Source organism: Callorhinus ursinus, unplaced genomic scaffold (genome assembly GCF_003265705.2).
Source record: "Callorhinus ursinus isolate GAN/ISIS: 27379988/994484 unplaced genomic scaffold, GSC_fseal_2.0 scaffold18, whole genome shotgun sequence".
Taxonomy (NCBI): Eukaryota; Metazoa; Chordata; class Mammalia; order Carnivora; family Otariidae; genus Callorhinus; species Callorhinus ursinus.
Window position 1 is genome coordinate 36,178,466 of NW_027397080.1, and position 16,436 is coordinate 36,194,901.

Genomic DNA, 16,436 nt, shown 5'->3' on the forward strand with positions numbered 1-16,436 from the left:
ATATTGTATGATTCCACTTATATGAGGTCCCTAGAGTCATCAACTTCACAGAGACAGAAAGGAGAGTGGTGGGCGTCGCCAGAGGCTGGGGGAGGGGGAGGGGGAGCTGGTGTTTAATGGGCACAGAGTTCGAGGTGGGAAGGGTGAAAAGCCCTGAAAATGGACAGCAGCACAACAACAGGAATGTACTCGAGCCACAAAACTGTACAGTTAAAATGGCAAATTTTATGTCACGTATATCTTACCACCACGATAAACATAAGTAGATATTGATGGGTCGATACTGGTATAAGCGGTGGAATAAACAAATGGAGAGAAGAGTCAAATCTCCCACACAGAAGAATTCTAAATATTCGTGCAGCTACCCTAGCCTCAAGCAGGGGGAACACAACTCCGGGGCCCAAGAGTGACTCCCTTCCACAGAATAGTGAAGTATGGAAAGGGAGAGACGGGTGCTGACTCCGTCAGGTGACCAAGGTCAGCACTGCACTGATGGGTCACGGTGACAGCAGGTACCCCTGACATAATGTGAGGAGAAGGGTACAGCGCCTCTGCAGTCGTCCTCCCGAAACCCGCAATCCCAATCTAACTGCGAGAAAACCCCGGACAAAACCTGGTAGAGGCACATTCCACAAAATGTCCTGATCTTCAAAACTGTCAGTGTCATCAAAATAAAGAGAAATTCTGAGAAACTGTCACAGCCCAGAGGAGCTCAAGGAGACATGATGACTCAATGCAAGATGGGATCCTGGGACAAAAAGAGGATAGTTGTTAAAAACCAAGGAAATCTATGGGGCGCCTGGGTGGCTCAGTCGTTAAGCAACCGCCTTAGGCTCAGGTCATGATCCCAGGGTCCTGGGATCGAGCCCCACATCGAGCCCCACATCGAGCCCCACATCGGGCTCCCTGCTCTGCGGGAAGCCTGCTTCACCCTCTCCCACTCCACCTGCTTGCGTGTGTCCCCTCTCTGGCTGTCTCTCTCTCTGTCAAATAAAATGTTAAAAAAAAAAAAGGCAATCTGAATAAAGCATAAACTTTAGTTAATAATAATATGTCGATATTGGTTGACTGTGACGTCAAATGTATCGTGCTAATGTAAGATGTTCCTAACAGACCTGACCGCGTGTGAAGTGCATGGGAACTCTGTACTCTCAGCAGTTTTTCTGTAAACCTAAAACTGTTCTAAAAATAAAGTTTATTTTGACTCTTAACTCTAGGGAACAAACTGGGGGTGGCTGGCGGGGACGGGGTAACCGGGTGATGGGCAGTAAGGAGGGCACGCGATGTGATGAGCACTGGGTGTTGTATGCAACTGATGCATCACTGACCTCTACCTCTGAAACTAAAAATACACTACATGTTAATTAAATTGAATTTAAATAAAATATTAATCTTTTTAAAATTTTTTTAAATGTTTAAAAGATTTTATTTATTTATCTATTTATTTGAGAGAGACAGAGAGTGAGAGAGAGACCATGAGCGGGGGAAAAGGAGAAGAGGGACAAGTCGACTCTGTGAGCCCGGAGCCCCACGTGGGCCTGATCCCAGGACCCTGAGATCAAGACCTCCGCCGAAATGAAGAATGGGACACTTAACCGACTGAGCCACCCAGGCGCCCCCTTAAAAAAAATTAAGTTTAGGGCACCCGGGTGGCTCACTCGTTAAGCATCTGCCTTCGGCTCAGGTCATGGTCCCAGGGTCCTGGGATCGAGCCCCGCTTCGGGCTCCCTGCTCCGCGGGAAGCCTGCTTCTCCCTCTCCCTCTCCCGCTCCCCCTGCTTGTGTTCCCGCTCTCGCTGTGTCTCTCTCTGTCAAATAAATAAATAAAATCTTAAAAAATAATAATAATAAAAATAAATAATTAGGTTTAAAAAAATTAAGTTTATTTTTAAAAAGAAATCCAAATAGACCAATAATCAAAACAATGCATTTGAAGCAATCACCGACTGTCAGACTGAAAAACAAAACAAAACAGATCCCTGCGGCTTGCTGTTCACAGGACACAACCTTCAAAACAAGGCTGCTGCAGGAAGGCGGGAGGGAGAGTGGCCAAGAGAGTTGGAGGGGCTGCAGAGCTGCCGGGCTGGTGTGGCTGGCGGGGCTGGGAGGGGGCTACAGGGCTGCAGGGCTGCAGGGCTGGCGGGGCTGGGAGGGCTGCAGGGCTGCAGGGCTGGCGGGGCCGGCGGGGCTGCAGCTCCGCTCCGGGGGACGCGTCCCGGGTTGAGACCTTCCGCACCCCGCGCTCTGCACGCGTCCTGGGTGTGAGCGCGCAGCCCCTGAACATCAATCTCCAGCACCCCCTGGGTCTAAATATCGATCACTTATTGATTCACAAGGAAATCTCCACACTGAAGTCAACATCAGTCTGACTGCTTTCTCCGACGACCGAGATTGAGATTAATTTCGAAATCCAGACGCGAGGAGACAGCGGAAGGAGTTCCAGGGGTTTCTGCTTAGGGAGTGGGCGAGGGAGGGGCTGCCGGTAACCGGCGCCGAACCGGGGCGGCTTCTGTCTTGGAACACACCACCGTGGCCACCGGGCTCTTCCTGGGGAGTGCCAGACTCCCAGCCCACCGCCCGGTCGGTGTCCGGGAGAGCGCTTCTCCCGCCCCCGCCCCAGCCTAGCTCGAGGCCGCGCCGCGCAAGTCCCTGGGCGCGGGCCCGACTAGGGTCCGCCTCTCGGCCTCGGCCCCGTCCCCGACCCGTCACTCAGCACAGGCCCCGCCCCGACAGGGCACGCAGCACAGGCCCCGCCCCCGGCCCTTCGCTGGCCCGCCCCCGGCTCCCGCCCGGGAGCGGCGCGGCCGGCGGCCTCTCCACAGGCCGGCACTAGGCGGCGCTCGTGGGCCACGTGGAGCCAGGCGGGCCCCGGTTTTCCGCCCGCGGCGTTTGGGGTCTGGGGTCCGCCGTCCCGGGGCTGGAACTGGGCCAGCGTCGCCGCCTAGGCCGCCGTCCCGTGCCGCCCTCCGACTCATAACCCTGCCCTCGAAACCTCACTTCAGGTCCCACTTGTGTCAGGAGAAAAATAGACACAAATATCCCTTTCGTTCACCCCCTAAGGCGCCACACAGGTGGCGGGGAGCCGGGCGGGACGCCGACCGTGGAAAAGTGGAGCTGCCGCGGGCCTTGGGCTGGCCTCCGACCCTGAATGTCCAGGCCCCCAGAGAAGCACCCCGGTCCCCAGATGGCCCTTTGCACCCAGGGGGACCACGGCTCCTGGTCTTGGCGTCCTGGGGCCCTGCCCGGCTGCTGTGTGACCGTTCTGGCCCCCAGGGGCTCACAGCTGGCGCACCCTGCGCCTGTACCCCTGCTCCTCCGAGGGGCTCTGTGGCTCTTCTCTCCCTCAGTCTCGTTTGCATGTGACCACACCAAAGACATTTTGTCCAAAGCTAAAAGAGGTTTCAAATGCATCAAGAGCCTCAGCACCTGGGATGCCTGGGCGAGTCAGTCAGTCAAGCGTCTGCCTTTGGCTGGGGTCATGATTCTAGGGTCCTGGGATCCAGCCCTGCGTCAGGCTCCTTCCTTGCTCCGGGGGGAGTCTGTTTCTCCCCCCTGCTTGTGCTCGCTCTCTCTCTTTCTCAAAGAAATAAATAAAATCCTTAAAAGGAAAAAAAAAAAAAAGAGCCTCAGACCTTTGCAGGGGCGGGTGTTCCAGTTGGCCCAGCAGCCAGAGGGGGGTAGAAGCCTGGAGGTCTGTCCTGCACAGAAGGGAAACTGAGGCTCAAGGTGAAGCCCCTTGCAGAGGGGGACTGCCTACCCTACCTCTCCACTCAGCCTAGCCTAAAGCAGCACCCACAGCCTGTGGGGCAGGGCCAGGCAGCAGGGGTGGGGCACCCATGATCCTGGCCCCCGCCGTGCCCCAGGTGGTGCCCAGTCAGGGCTGACCCAAAGCCCCTCACCCTGCATCCTCTTCAGTGGCTTCCTCCCCATGGTGTATCTCAGAGGTTGGGCACCAAAGTGCCCACCCAGGGTCTGGGCCTCATGGCCACCAGGGGCTGCTGGAGGGGCAATGGGGCAGGACAGACAGGCCCTTAGAAGTTTGATCCAGCAGGCTAAGCCATCCCCTCCCCCACCCAGGTACCCCAGAGCAGGTCTGGGCATGAGCCTCGGGCAGACACCCAGGGGACTACAGCGGGGCCCAGCTGGTCCCAGACGGGCGTCACAGCGAGAGCTCCAGGGCCCCTGGCACCAGGCAGCCGCCCCACAGGCCTAGCCACACCTGCTGGTTTCCAAAACACCCCGTGCCTGCACGCCCAGCCTCCTCAGGAGGGGCAGCCCAAGGGCCTGTGGGTGCTCCTGGCTCCTCCCAGCACTCCTGCTGCTTGGGGTCCCAGCCCACCATCTCCTCCTTCACCTCCTCAGGTGTCCTCCAGCCTCTGAGACCATTGCCCTTGCACACCACCCTTCTCCAGGCCAGATGGCCTCCCTGCCCCGCCCTGCCTCTGATTGCCCTTCCCAGGCATACCTTGCATCACCTCCCAGGTGGCGGCTGGGCTGGCCCTCAGGGGCAGGATTCTTAACAAACAGCCCTCAGGCCCCAGGGGCAGTCTCCAGAGATGAGGCTGTCTGCACCTTCAGGGAGAGCCTGGGCTGGCCAGCACTGCAGGACTGAGACCCGGGGGGTGGGAGACTGCAGTGCTGCAGGGGCCCCCGCACAAAGGCAGTTGCAGTCCCACTACCCTCTGCCTGCCCCAGAGCACATGCAGTGGTGCCTGGTCTGAGTGTAAAGTGCCCACTCAACTTGGAGCAGGGCCTGGGGACCAAGAACAAGTGGGAGCAGAGGAGTGTGGGGACCCAGTGACCCCACCCTTGCTGTTCCCACAGATACCCCTATAGCTCCCTGAAAACCCACCTTCACTTCAGAAGATGGTGGGGGGGGCGCCTGGGTAGCTCAGTCGTTAAGCGTCTGCCTTCGGCTCAGGTCATGATCCCAGGGTCCTGGGGTCGAGCCCCACATCGGGCTCCCTGCTCAGTGGGGAGCCTGCTTCTCCCTCTGCCTCTGCCCGCTGCTCTGCCTACTTGGGCTTTCTCTCTGTCAAATAAATAAATAATCTTAAAAAAAAAAAAGTTAGAAGAAGAAGATGGTTTGGGGTTTCTGGCTATTGGAGCAGAACTTGGATCCTATGCAGGGGTCCTGGCCAGGGGTCCTAGCCAGGGGTCCCAAGGCAATCCCATTGTCCTGACAGGTGGGCCGCACATAGGGGCATGAGTGCAGCTGGTCTGAGGGAGGACTGACTGGGACACAGGCAGAAAGGGCCAGGTCAACTCCCTCAGCCGCCAGGGTGGGGAAGGGAAAGAGAAGGAGACCCAGGGTGAGGGCTGGGTCCTCCCCCGGCTGGCTGAACAGTGCAAAGGGGACCCAATGGGACCAGGTTCAGGGGGCCCTCCAGGGAACAAGACCCCACCACCACCTGTGCAGCTCATTTTTTCAGGGCCTGCTCAGGGTTCTGCCCTGGGTAAGGAGGGGTCTCTGCTCCCCAGACAGCCCAAACAGCAAGAACCAGTAAACAAGGACATGCCACCAGAAGTGGAAAGAGGGCAGTGGTGCGGGGCTGAGGTGGGTTGCTGCACTGGGGGCTTATTGCAGAGGGGCACTGGAGTGGAGGCAAGGTGACAGGAAGTGCTGACCTCCCCTTCCTTCTGAATTGCCCCCAAACCTGGTCCTCAAGGCCTCCATGAAGCTGGCTCCCCACTGAGCCCCTTCCCTGTCCTACCGCCTGGCTGTATTCACACATGCCTCTCCTCCAGGCCAACCCTGGGGCCCTGCAGCTCCTGCGTCCATTCCTGGGACACTCGCCCCCATGCTGAGCCCCACTTCCCTGGCCACACCACCCTTTTGTCTGCAAAGTCCCTCCCCTCTCTCTGGGGCTCTCTTCCTTCTCACCCCCTCTCCCCTGGGGGGCGGGGGGACATTGGCAGCTCAGGGACATCCTCAGCTACACACGCTCCCCCACGGCCCTTCACTGGCCTGTGGCTCTGCATGTTCACCACACACCCACTTCTCCACCCAACACCTATAAGCATCTCAGACTGGAGAGATCCAAGACACAGCATACTCTTCCCCTGTCCCATCAGACTACCCCCTCTAGCTACCCCTCTCCACCCTCCCAGCTTGCCACCTAGCTATTCAGACAGGCACCCTGGTGTTACCCCTGCTCCTTCCATGCCGTCATCCCTGACCCACCACAGCCTCCCCATTCAAGAATACATGGCCCTGTCCAGCCTGTCCAGCCCACTGTGCTACCCTCCACACAGCTCACCCTGCCCTGAGGCAGCCAGAGGGGGCCTTTCCCTTGCTTAGACCCCCAGGGGTTCCCATCACCATGACAGGATTTGTCGTCCTCACTGCCACAGGCCCTAAGGGAGCTGACCGCCTCCGAATGGCAGGAAGACCGAAGACACCACCCATGGCCTTCTCCTGAGTTCATCTTTTTTTAAGAAGTAGATGATAAATGCCAATGGCCTTTTATTTTCAGCAAAAGAAAAGTAGTTCCTCAAATTCCTATGGAATTGCAAGGGACTCAAAATAGCCAAAACAATCTTGAAAAAGAACAGAGTTGGAGAGTCAGAGGACTCACACTTCCCGATTTAAAACCTATACAATGAGGGTGCATGAGTGGCTCAGTCGTTAAGCGTCTGCCTTCGGCTCAGGTCACGATCCTGGGGTCCTGGGATCGAGCCCCGTATCGGGCCCCCTGCTCGGCAGGAGCCTGCTTCTCCCTCTCCCACTCCCCCTGCTTGTGTTCCTTCTCTTGCTGTGTCTCTCTCTGTCAAATAAATAAAATCTTTAAAAAACAAACAAACAAACAAATAAATAAAACCTATACAAGGGCGCCCGACTGGCTTAGTTGGTAGAGCATGCAACTCTTGATCTGGGGGTCATGAGTTTGAGCCCCACGTTGGGCATAGAAATTACTCAAAAAATAAAATTGTCCCTCTTGGTCTGCCCTGTGGGCCATATGCTCCGGTGTCCTCCACTAATTGGCCAGGGGTGAGCACCTGACCCAGGACACTCTACTCATGGGCTCCTGAAACATTTCTGGCATAAAACCCACAAATCAGAGCTTCATTTGGGGCATCTGGCTGGCATAGTCCATGGAGTGTGCAACTCTTGATCTCAGGGTTGTAAGTTTGAGCCCCACATTAGGTGTAGAGATTACTCAAAAATAAAAATTAAGGGCTCCTGGGTGGCTCAGTTGGTTAAGCGACTGCCTTCGGCTCAGGTCATGATCCCGGAGTCCTGCGATCGAGTCCCACATCAGGCTCCTTGCTCAGCGAGGAGCCTGCTTCTCCCTCTGACCCTCCCCCGTCTCATGTACTCTCTCTCTCTCATTCTCGCTCTCTCAAATAAATAAATAAATCTTAAAAAATAAATTAATTAATTAAAATTAAAATTAAAAATATTTTTAAAAATCTACAGAGTTACAGTGATTGAAAACAGTGTGGTATTCGTAAGAACAGTCATATAGACCAGTGGAGTACAATGGAGAGCCTAAAAAGAAACCCTCACATGTGTGGTCAATTGATTTTCAACAAGGATGCCAAGACCATTCAATGGGGAGAGGACAGTCTTCAACAAACGGTGCTGGGGACACTGGATATCTACACACAAAAGAATGAAGTTGGACCCCTACCTCACACCACATATGAAAATTAACTCCAAATGGGTCAGAGACCTCAATGTAAGAGTTAAACTATAAAACTCTTAGGAGAAAACACAGGAGTAAATCTTCATAAACTTAGATTTGGCAACGGTTTCTTAGATGTGACACCAGAAACACAATAGCCAAGAAAGAAAAAAGAGATAAAGTGGACTTTATCAAAATTAAAAACTTTTGTGCATCGAATGACGCTATCAACAGAGTGAAAAAACAACTAACAGAACCAGAGAAAATATTTACAAATCACATATCTGATAAGGGTCTAGTGTCCAGAATATATAAAGAGCACTTACAACTCAACAACCACAACAAAAAAAAGTTTGAAAAAAAGGCAAAGATCTGGAATAGACATTCCTCCAAAGAAGATATGCACGTGCCCAATAAGCACACAAAGAGAAGCTCTGCATCACCAGTCCCTAGGAAAGTGCAAATCAAACCACAAGGAAGTAACCACTTCACACTCATCAAGAAGGCAGATAGGGGCGCCTGGGTGGCTCAGTCGTTAAGCGTCTGCCTTCGGCTCAGGTCATGGTCCCAGGGTCCTGGGATCGAGCCCCACATCAGGCTCCCTGCTCAGCGGGAAGCCTGCTTCTCCCTCTCCCGCTCCCCTTGCTTGTGTTCCCTCTTTCGCTGTATCTCTCTCTGTCAAACAAATAAAATCTTTAAAAAAAAAAAAAAAAAAAAAAAAAGAAGGCAGATAGTCACAGGTGTTGGCTGTGGAACATTTGGAACCCTTGTGTGTTGCTGGTTGGGAATGCATTGGGAAAAGTTTTCAATTAGCAATAATCGCGCCTCGGATAAACCTCATTGGCTACGATACTGCCACTGCGCAAAGCTTGCTGGTTGGGAATGTAAAATAGATCAGCTGCTGCGGGAAATAGTTTGGTAGTTCCTCAGGGTAGACACAGAGCTATGTATGACCCCAGTTCCACGACTAGATAAATACAAAAAAAAAACCAAACCAAAACAAAACAAAAAAACCCACAACTGAAAACAGGTGTTCAAACAAAAACTTGCATGCTAACAATCGTAGCAGCTCTAATCGCAATGGCCGAAAGGTGGCAACAGCCCAAGCGTCCATGAACAGATGAACAAAGTGCGGTGTGTCTGGGCATGGAATTATTCAGCTGTAGAAAGGAATGAAGCACCAACAGCTGCTATAAGGTGGGTGACCCTTGAGAGAAGCCAGATACAAAAGATATCATGTTATATGATTCTGCTCATATGAAGTACTTGGAACAGATGAACCCATGAAAACAGAAAGCAGATCAGTGGTTGCCAGGGGCTGGGGGTGGAACGGGACGGGACTGCTCAACGGGCACGGGGTTTCCTTCCGGGCCAATGAAATGTTCTGGTAGGAGACGCCGCGGGTGCTGCACAATATGGTGAAAGTACTAAATGCCAACCAACTGTACCCTTCAAAAGGGTCTGAGTGGGGGCGCCTGGGTGGCTCAGTTGGTTAAGCCACTGCCTTCAGCTCAGGTCATGATCCTGGAGTCCCGGGATCGAGTCCCACATCGGGCTCCCTGCTCAGCGGGGAGTCTGCTTCTTCCTCTGACCCTCTTCCCTCTCGTGCTCTCTCTCATTCTCTCTCTCTCTCAAATAAATAAATAAAAAATCTTAAAAAAAAAAAAGGGGGTCTGAGTGGTAAACTTTATGTGTTGTGTATTGTGCCATTATCTAAAACAGAAAACCCTGTGTGTGGGAGGACCCGAGGGGTGTCCCCTGCTGGTGAGGGGAATATGGGGTGCCTTGTGGGCAGGAAGTTCTTCATGGAGACCCAGTACCATGAGCTGAACTGGTGGGCTGGGAACACTGGCGCTCGGGCCATGATGTTGAGTCCCTGCCGCCTCAGGGGACACGCGGTATGGAGGGGTCTTTTTCTTGGAGACGACAGTCCTTCCAAGTCTGTTCCAGAGAAGGGGCAATGGGGACAATGACCAGGATACAGGCCCAGAGAAAAGGCTATTCTCATCAGGTGCCCCACGGGCCAGGGTGTGCCCCTGTGTCAAAACCCAGCTGGCACGGGCTGGCAGATATGACCTGGCAGTTTGTGAAAGATGCGGCACGTAATGTGGCATGACTCAGTACATGCTGCAGCGGCCACGGCATGGCACATAACGTGGCCGCACTGGGGATCCACACCCCTTCCCCGCTATGCCGCTGGTCCTGACTCTGTCCTGCTTCCCCAACTCCGGGGAAGGCCGCTCAGTGCTTGCCCACCTGCTGGAAATGGCCTTGAGTGGCATCTTCCTATCAGATGACTGCAGTCCAGAATCCTCGGGGTGCCCCGGGTCCATCTTTGGGCTGCCCCTTCCCTGGCTGGGCTGGACAGGGCAATGGGTTCAGGAAGGCTTAACAGGCAGGCCCGGGCACTGGACCACCCATCCGCCTCCTGCCTGCTGAGCCACAGATGCAAGCTGTTTACCTGGCAGGTGCTGGTGGAGCTAAGTCCCAGAGCACTATCTGTGGGGAGATGAATCCCCAGAACAGCCAGGGTGCCCCTCCCCAAGGCAGGGCACCGGCAGTGGCAGGCCGGCGGAGCTAGAGACCAGGACAGGCCTAGCACCTCCCTGGGCATGTTACTGTGATCCCCACACCACCCCACCTCCCATCAGGCCCTGCTCATCATGTCTGCAGCAGCAAGTAAGGGGGGGAGGTGATGTGCAGGCTGCCCCCACTCTGGGCGGGGGGCAGTGTCAAGCCTGGGCTCAGGCTGGGGTGCAGGCAGAAGCCTCAGTCACCCTGCATGGGCCTGCAGCCCACCAAGCTGGTGTGGCCTACCCATGGTATATGCAACCCTGGGGGTGTGGGGCTGTGTCCCCACTTCCTGGCCTCAGGGACCACCCCCCCCAAGCATGTTCCAGCCTGTTGGCGGCACCTAGGATAGGAGGCTTGGCCAGGCCAGGGGTGAGGGGGTGCCCAGAGTCCCAAGGCCTGACTGAGGCAGCAGCCACCCCCAGGCCCCCACCCAGCAGGTTCTCTCTCCCAGACCCCATGCACTCTGGGTACTGGGGCCTCCCTGCATTCCTCCCTTTTACCTGGTCCTGGGTGTCAGGGTCTGGGTGTGCCCCTCTCTGACCCTGGTCTCTCTCTGAGTGGACATCACACTTTCTGGGTCCCTGGCTCAGTGTTCCCAGTCCTGGCCCAGGATGCCCATGGCATGGCTGGTAGCCGTGCTCCCAGGCTGGGCAGGTGAGCATCCAGCTTTCTGCGGGCCGCTGGGGGAAGGTCTGCCAAGGGAGCCACCCAGCCCAGAACTGGAAATGCCCCTGCCCCCGGAGATCCCAGAGGCGGCTGTGGCCCTGCCTCCAGCATCCGGTTTCAGGATGGAGCAGGCCAGAGGCTGGGGCACACGGAACCGGGGTGTCTGCGGGCCTTGAACTCAACAACCAACAGAGGCTTCATTTTATAAGTAGCTCAGCTGTTGCCCAAACCTTGCTTTTAGCCAAGAGGCAGATAGGGACCCCTGTGCATTTCTCTGTCCAGAAGCCCTCTTCCTCCTGGGGACAGCACCCGCTTTTGCTCTGGGGAGTGCATGTTGTCCCCATCCCAGGGCACTAACTGCGGCCCCTCCTTTCCCTGCCTCCAGGGCCACACGAAATCTGACGGAGGGCCTTCAGAGCAACATACAGATATCTGTCTTGGGAGCACTGTGGCTGGAGATCATAGGAAGATGGGCCCCGACAGTCTCCAGGAACGCCTGGATCCAGGGATACCTGAAGTCTGCTCACAGACTCATCCCCTGAGTGAGCGGATTGCCTCCTTCACATAAGCTGGTTTACACTCCCGCTACCTGTTACCTGAGCCTGGCTGACCCGACTGGCATGTGTACATCTGTGCATTCCTGTGGGTACACACGTTTCTGGGGTACATGTGGGGAATGCTGCTCTGCTCGATCATGGTTGCATCTTTCTCCATTAGAGAGGTTTGTCTCACTCCACAAAGGATGATGTGAAAAGCCTCTGCTTGGGCCGGTCTGTGGCACCAGAGCCATTGGATGGAGCCAGGCTCTCCAGCTCTACGGGTGCAGGTCCCACCCCCCATCTGCGGTGTGACCAGAAGTACCTGCCACACAGATTGCCACCGAGGAAGGTGGGCTCTCCTGTTACAAGTGTCCTGGGAAGTCAGCCCCGATGCTTGCTGGAGCTGAGCATGGCCCCCACGGCCTCAACCCACTTGGGAGGGCTCCTTCTGGGAGTGGCAAGGCTCCGGGACCTTCCCTTGGGCGTCTGCTCCAAATCTCAGGGGAAACTTGCCCTGCACTTGCCGTCCCCCCTCACTTGGCACTTTCTGATTCTCCACTGTCCCCCCCCCCAAGTTTTGGTGGCCCCCATGAGGGATGTCTGCTTTGTCACCAAAGGGAGGTGACGGGGAGGATCATGGGCTTGGAGGTCAGGTCATGAGAGGCATGGCGGGGGACCTAAGGACAAGGGACAGGCCTGGGAGAGAGAGGGGCTGCTTCTGCTGCATAGGGGGAGGGTCCAGGGGTCCTTCACAGTCTGACAGCAGCCAGGGGCAAATAGCCAGCATCCTCCCTAAGGCCACAAGGCACACTGTGCCCTGCCACCTCAGGCCTTGATCCTTTCCTGGGCTCTGAAGCTGCCCACCGCTCCAAGCCCCGCACCGCAATGCCTGCCACTCCTCAGGCTCTGCTCCACTGACGGTCACCTTTCCGCTGCTCATCCCGCTCTCCCCTTGTCCCTTCCAGCAGACCTGCCCCACATCGGGGTGGACCTGGGCCTTCCTGGCACCCGGTGGGCACTTGGAGAGGGCACCGCTGAGAGAAGGAAGGAGGGGCGGGCTTCCTCACCATCCTGAGCCCGTTCTGCCACCAGACCCTGCCTCTGGCTGCCGCAGAACTGATCAGTGCTTCTTCTGGATTACCTACGTTCTGCACCCTCTCCCTCCCTTCCTCGTGCCAGGCCTGTCCTCTGGGGCCAGGGGCCTCATCTACTAGGAGCCAAGGCAGGACGGCTGCGGTAGAAGAACAGACAATGCTCTGCGGGAAGGGAGCGGCCCCTACAGCCCTGAGACCCTTTAAAGCTAGGCTTGGAGCATAGCCCCTGGGCTTGGGTCCTGGTCATGTGCACAAATTGTTTGAATAATTCAGATTTAAAAAGACCTACTTTCCGGTCAGACCATTTCCTGCTAAAGAGCAGATGAAGGGGGAGCATCTGAATAATGCATTTGCACACCCTAGGTTTTTAGTGAAGGCTGGGCGCTGAGCCAGGACCACTGCTTTCAGCCTCAGGCTCTGCTCAGCCCTGCAGCCACCTGGCTGGCCTGGCCGTGGGCTGGGTGCAGCTGACAGGGTGTGGCCATGGACTCAGGACTTCAGGCTGATCTCTAAGCCACTTATCTAGAGAAGGGAGGCGTCTGTCCAGGAAATCAGGAGAAGCCTAAGTTCCTGGCCAGCTGGGCACAAATTCTTTCCGTGGCAGCGGGTCCATCATGAGCCCTGACTTATGCCCCACTGAGGAGGAGGCTGGGCGGCAGATGGGAACCCAAACTGCAGGAGGCCTGGACAAAAGGGGTGGAGGGGAGGGGAGGGGAGGGTGGGCAGGCTCCCCAGAGTGCCCTTCATTTTTTCCCTTTTTTTTTTTAAAGATTTTATTTATTTATTTGAGAGAGAGAGAGAGAGAGAGAGAGAGAAACAGCACGAGAGGGGAGAAGGTCAGAGGGAGAAGCAGACTCCCCGCTGAGCAGGGAGCCCGATGCGGGACTCGATCCCAGGACTCCGGGACCACGACCTGAGCCGAAGGCAGTCGCCTAACCAACTGAGCCACCCAGGCGCCCCCAGAGTGCCCTTCATACCCTGGAGGTCCAAAGGTCTCTGGCTAGAAGCTAGAAGCTCCTGTAGGTTCCTGAGAGCTGACCGGGGCATGTGTCCCCAGGGCTAGAGGGCCCCTGCTACTTGGGGACTGGCCTTGGAGTGGGGAGAAGAACCCTGGGTCCCTGTGGCTTCTATGCATTGAAGGGGGATGAGGCCCCAGTCTGTGTAGGGGATCTGGAAGTAAGGACCCAGGGCTCTCTCCTCCTTTCATCCCGCCTTCCCCTTACCTTTGCCCTCACGCCCATCCGTAAACATGTATAGGAGGATTTCAGGCCTGGGCCACAGGGCAAGTTCCAGGGAAGGCCTGGCCCTCCCCCGCAGACCTACAGATTAGCTGGGGGCTCCAGGTCTACACCCACAACCTCAGATGGCTGGTGCAGGCTCTGGCCTGGTGTCCTCATGTGTGGCCTTGCTCTGTGGCCTTGGGGTAACTGGGGATGGGCCCAATCAGGGCTGCAGCGGCCTGTGGGACAGGGGAGCCCTGGGCCAGCCCTTTTAGCACCCCTGTTGCCCAGTCAGGCCAGGCTGGTGGAGTAGGGCTTCTGAGCGTCCCCCAGGCTTCTTCCCATCCCCACGGGAGTACAGAGGTCTCCACAGAGACCATCACTCCCATTTCTTTCTGCCCTGCTGCTGGCCCTGCCCCACCTTGTTTCCCCTCCTCCTTCTCCTCCTTTCCCATCTCGTTTTCCTCTTCTCCCTCCTCATTTCCATTGTTCTAAGTCCTGGGCCTAGGTAGGCCCTGAAGGCTGGCATCCGACTTGCTGGATTCAGAGGGATGTCTCTGACCCTGAGCCTAGGACCGTGGGTCCATTGCTTCTGGGACCCACCTGCCAACCTCAGGACACTCATCCTTCCAACTTTGCATCGTCCACCTCTCCTCTGGAGCAGTGTGCAGCACCGCAGAGCCCCCAGGGCTGCCAGCCGTGTGCTGGACAACAGCGACCGCTCGATTCCGACACTCCCCACCCCCCGCCCCTCTGGCCGTCATGCTGAACCTTGTCCCTCTCACTCAGAGCACAGAGCATCGCTCATACCCCTCTCACCCATAAGCTTCCCCTGAGGACCCACTGTGTGCCTCATACCCGACTGGGTGGCTGGAGCAGGGGACAAGAGAGTCAAAGTACCAGCTGCGTCAGGGGAGACGGACAAGGGGCAAAGCTGCCCGCAGATGAAACCGTGTGAGGTCTCAGGAACGAGAGCTAAAGAGAAATGCAGCCAACAAGGCACTGGGGAAGGACAAAGGGGTAGGGGCCGGGGGAGACCTCTCTCTGGAGGTGCCTGGAGGTAATGGGGGAGACCCTCCTGGGCAGATGGAGGCACAAGGGCAGAGTGTGGATGTGGTGACTGGTATGTTTAAGGAGCGGCAAGGGGGACAGAGGAACCTGGAAGCTGTGGGATGGGCAATGGGAACTGTCATGTCCGCCGAGCAAGGTGGACCTCCTTGCTGGGGTGGGACTGTGGTGGTCCAGTGGAGGGGTTAGGAGGGTGGGGTGGCAGCAATCATGGGAGATTGGTTACATGGTGGGGGGTACTTTGTGTGTGTTTGTGCATGTATGCTTGTACATACATTCGTTCCCTAGCTCTGTCTGCTGAAGCAATGGTATTCCTGTAGCAGCGAGCACACCTGGAGCCCTGACCCTGGCTACTAAATACCATTCCCCATTAAAGGACACCAGGGCTCCTTGAAGAAATGGCTGAATTCAGGGCTGGGCAGGGAGAGTGTAAGCTGAGCCTGGAGCATCCGGTACCAGGAACTGAGGAAGGGGGTCCAAGAATGATGGGGACATGCTTGTATGCTGGTAGGAGATCCCATGGAGTGGGAGGGGGAGGGACAGGGCGCAGCCCACGCCTGGGTGGGAAGGTATGGGCTCCAGGCTGGAAGGATACACACAGGCCTGGAGGAAAAGGGGCCCGCATCTGGCCTGGGGTGATTAGGGTCAGGGGCTGCAGGATCCAAAGGGAGGGAGCCCGTGGGAACTGGGCTGCCAGGGGCCAGCTTAGCTGTTAGAACTGGGGAGCCAGGGGCCAGTTGGAAAGACAGAGGTGGTGGTGGGGGACCGTTCCACTGACATTCCTGGGGGTATCTATGGGGGGCACATATATGACCCACGTTCACCTCCTTTCTGCTCCCACCTGAGGGGCTTCAATTCTCAGCAGCCTTCCCAGAGGTTGACCAACTGTCTCCCTCCTGACACTCTTTTCCGTGGTCACACCTCCCTGTCCAGGCGGCCATTCCCAACAGGAGTGCCTTAGGCTTGACCTCCCGAGACCACACTGCCTGCACCTGCCCAAGCTCACAGACTGGCCCTGTTCCCCCGTCCCTCGGTTGGTGGGCGTCCACTCGCGGGCCGGGAGAAGCTGGGCTTCCCTAGAGGCTGACCCCGTCAGTGTGGGTCCCTGTGGGATCCAGTCAGCTTGGTTGCACCCCCAGGCCTGAAAGCCGGCCTGGTCTGGGTGTGTGCACGTGCGGGTAGCCGTGCAGAGTGCAGGTACGGGGTGCTGAATGCCGGGTGCAGGATGCCAGGTGGGAGTACTTGGCATGTGTGCGGGATGTAGTGCGGGATGTAGTGCGGGATGCGTGTATGGGGGACGGGTGCAGGGCCAGGAGAGTCCCAGCTGTGGTCCTGCAGCCTCCACCCACGTCCCTTTGGCTGGGAAGCTGAGCGGGTGCGCAGCGGGGAGGCCCACGCTAGCGCAGGGCCCCGCGCGCAGCCCCTGGGGCACCCGCGAGGGACGGACCAGGCCTGGGGTCCTCCGCGATCTGGTTCCCCTAGGGCGGGCGCGGCCCCTTTAAGTGGCTCGCGCACGCTCCTGGGGTCGGCGCTGGGAGAAAGCGCGCCGGCGTGCGCGCGCCTCGGCCGCGGCCGGGCCGTGCGTGCGCGCGCGGCGTGCGCGGTGACGCGGCGTGGGGTTTCCCGAGGCTGCGGGCAGGGGCCGCCG

At 57.0% G+C, this 16,436-nt stretch overlaps 1 pseudogene; it reads right to left on the reverse strand.

Moving 5' to 3' along the window:
• Positions 1 to 8,414: 8,414 nt before the first annotated feature.
• On the reverse strand, positions 8,415 to 8,497 carry LOC112812403 (U4 spliceosomal RNA; annotated as a pseudogene).
• Positions 8,498 to 16,436: the final 7,939 nt, after the last annotated feature.